Source organism: Crinia signifera, chromosome 4 (genome assembly GCF_055691185.1).
Source record: "Crinia signifera chromosome 4, ASM5569118v1, whole genome shotgun sequence".
NCBI lineage: Eukaryota > Metazoa > Chordata > Amphibia > Anura > Myobatrachidae > Crinia > Crinia signifera.
The window spans coordinates 338306041-338310187 of NC_139220.1; positions in this window are offsets into that span (position 1 = coordinate 338306041).

Here is a 4147-nt window from a genome sequence, read left to right on the forward strand (position 1 = left end):
TATAAACATATTGTAGTCATCCATATCTAGCTGTATCCTATCTGACCCCCCCCCCCCTCCACTACAAAGGCCAGCGTCACCAATACTACATGGGGGATAAACATATTGTAGTCATCCATATCTAGCTGTATCCTATCTGACCCCCCCCCCCTCCACTACAAAGGCCAGCGTCACCAATACTACATGAGGGATATACATATTGTAGTCATCCATATCTAGCTGTATCCTATCTGCCCCCCCCCCTCCACTACAAAGGCCAGCGTCACCAATACTACATGAGGGATAAACATATTGTAGTCATCCATATCTAGCTGTATCCTATCTGACCCCCCCCCCCTCCACTACAAAGGCCAGCGTCACCAATACTACATGTGGGATAAACATATTGTAGTCATCCATATCTAGCTGTATCCTATCTGACCCCCCCCCCCTCCACTACAAAGGCCAGCGTCACCAATACTACATGGGGGATAAACATATTGTAGTCATCCATATCTAGCTGTATCCTATCTGACCCCCCCCTCCACTACAAAGGCCAGCGTCACCAATACTACATGGGGATAAACATATTGTAGTCATCCATATCTAGCTGTATCCTATCTGACCCCCCCCCCCTCCACTACAAAGGCCAGCGTCACCAATACTACATGGGGGATAAACATATTGTAGTCATCCATATCTAGCTGTATCCTATCTGACCCCCCCCCCCCTCCACTACAAAGGCCAGCGTCACCAATACTACATGAGGGATATACATATTGTAGTCATCCATATCTAGCTGTATCCTATCTGACCCCTCCCCTCCACTACAAAGGCCAGCGTCACCAATACTACATGAGGGATAAACATATTGTAGTCATCCATATCTAGCTGTATCCTATCTGACCCCCCCCCCCTCCACTACAAAGGCCAGCGTCACCAATACTACATGGGGGATAAACATATTGTAGTCATCCATATCTAGCTGTATCCTATCTGACCCCCCCCCCCCTCCACTACAAAGGCCAGCGTCACCAATACTACATGAGGGATAAACATATTGTAGTCATCCATATCTAGCTGTATCCTATCTGACCCCCCCTCCCTCCACTACAAAGGCCAGCGTCACCAATACTACATGGGGGATATACATATTGTAGTCATCCATATCTAGCTGTATCCTATCTGACCCCCCCTCCCTCCACTACAAAGGCCAGCGTCACCAATACTACATGGTGGGATAAACATATTGTAGTCATCCATATCTAGCTGTATCCTATCTGACGCCCCCCTCCCCCTCCACTACAAAGGCCAGCGTCACCAATACTACATGGGGGATAAACATATTGTAGTCATCCATATCTAGCTGTATCCTATCTGACCCCCCTCCCCCCCTCCACTACAAAGGCCAGCGTCACCAATACTACATGAGGGATAAACATATTGTAGTCATCCATATCTAGCTGTATCCTATCTGACCCCCCCCCCCCTCCACTACAAAGGCCAGCATCACCAATACTACATGGGGGATAAACATATTGTAGTCATCCATATCTAGCTGTATCCTATCTGCCCCCCCCCCTCCACTACAAAGGCCAGCGTCACCAATACTACATGGTGGGATAAACATATTGTAGTCATCCATATCTAGCTGTATCATATCTGACGCCCCCTCCCCTCCACTACAAAGGCCAGCGTCACCAATACTACATGGTGGGATAAACATATTGTAGTCATCCATATCTAGCTGTATCCTATCTGACCCCCCCTCCTCCACTACAAAGGCCAGCGTCACCAATACTACATGGTGGGATATACATATTGTAGTCATCCATATCTAGCTGTATCCTATCTGACCCCCCCCCCCTCCACTACAAAGGCCAGCGTCACCAATACTACATGGTGGGATAAACATATTGTAGTCATCCATATCTAGCCTGTATCCTATCTGACCCCCCCCCCCCCCCTCCACTACAAAGGCCAGCGTCACCAATACTACATGAGGGATAAACATATTGTAGTCATCCATATCTAGCTGTATCCTATCTGACCCCCCCCCTCCACTACAAAGGCCAGCGTCACCAATACTACATGGTGGGATAAACATATTGTAGTCCTCCATATCTGGCTGTATCCTATCTGACCCCCCCCCTCCACTACAAAGGCCAGCGTCACCAATACTACATGAGGGATAAACATATTGTAGTCATCCATATCTAGCTGTATCCTATCTGACCCCCCCTCCACTACAAAGGCCAGCGTCACCAATACTACATGTGGGATAAACATATTGTAGTCATCCATATCTAGCTGTATCCTATCTGACCCCCCCCCCTCCACTACAAGGCCAGCGTCACCAATACTACATGAGGGATAAACATATTGTAGTCATCCATATCTAGCTGTATCCTATCTGACCCCCCCTCCTCCACTACAAAGGCCAGCGTCACCAATACTACATGGGGGATAAACATATTGTAGTCATCCATATCTAGCTGTATCCTATCTGACCCCTCCCCCTCCACTACAAAGGCCAGCGTCACCAATACTACATGGGGGATAAACATATTGTAGTCATCCATGTCTAGCTGTATCATATCTGACCCCCCCCCCCCCTCCACTACAAAGGCCAGCGTCACCAATACTACATGGTGGGATAAACATATTGTAGTCATCCATATCTAGCTGTATCCTATCTGACCCCCCCCCCCCCACTACAAAGGCCAGCGTCACCAATACTACATGGGGGATAAACATATTTGTAGTCATCCATATCTAGCTGTATCCTATCTGACACCCCCTCCCCCTCCACTACAAAGGCCAGCGTCACCAATACTACATGGTGGGATAAACATATTGTAGTCATCCATATCTAGCTGTATCCTATCTGCCCCCCCCCCTCCACTACAAAGGCCAGCGTCACCAATACTACATGAGGGATAAACATATTGTAGTCATCCATATCTAGCTGTATCCTATCTGACCCCCCCCCCCTCCACTACAAAGGCCAGCGTCACCAATACTACATGGGGGATAAACATATTGTAGTCATCCATATCTAGCTGTATCCTATCTGACACCCCCCCCCCCCTCCACTACAAAGGCCAGCGTCACCAATACTACATGGTGGGATAAACATATTGTAGTCATCCATGTCTAGCTGTATCCTATCTGACCCCCCCCCCCCTCCACTACAAAGGCCAGCGTCACCAATACTACATGGTGGGATAAACATATTGTAGTCATCCATGTCTAGCTGTATCCTATCTGCCCCTCCCCCCTCCACTACAAAGGCCAGCGTCACCAATACTACATGAGGGATAAACATATTGTAGTCGTCCATATCTAGCTGTATCCTATCTGACCCCCCCCCCTCCACTACAAAGGCCAGCGTCACCAATACTACATGGGGGATAAACATATTGTAGTCATCCATATCTAGCTGTATCCTATCTGCCCCCCCCCCCCCCTTCCACTACAAAGGCCAGCGTCACCAATACTACATGGGGGATAAACATATTGTAGTCCTCCATATCTGGCTGTATCCTATCTGACCCCCCCCCCTCCACTACAAAGGCCAGCGTCACCAATACTACATGGGGGATAAACATATTGTAGTCATCCATATCTAGCTGTATCCTATCTGACCCCCCCCCCCCTCCACTACAAAGGCCAGCGTCACCAATACTACATGAGGGATAAACATATTGTAGTCATCCATATCTAGCTGTATCCTATCTGACCCCCCCTCCCTCCACTACAAAGGCCAGCGTCACCAATACTACATGGGGGATAAACATATTGTAGTCCTCCATATCTAGCTGTATCCTATCTGACCCCCCCCCCCCTCCACTACAAAGGCCAGCGTCCCCAATACTACATGAGGGATAAACATATTGTAGTCATCCATATCTAGCTGTATCCTATCTGACCCCCCCTCCACTACAAAGGCCAGCGTCACCAATACTACATGGGGGATAAACATATTGTAGTCATCCATATCTAGCTGTATCCTATCTGACCCCCCCCCCCCCTCCACTACAAAGGCCAGCGTCACCAATACTACATGGGGGATAAACATTTTTGTAGTCATCCATATCTAGCTGTATCCTATCTGACACCCCCCCCCCTCCACTACAAAGGCCAGCGTCACCAATACTACATGGTG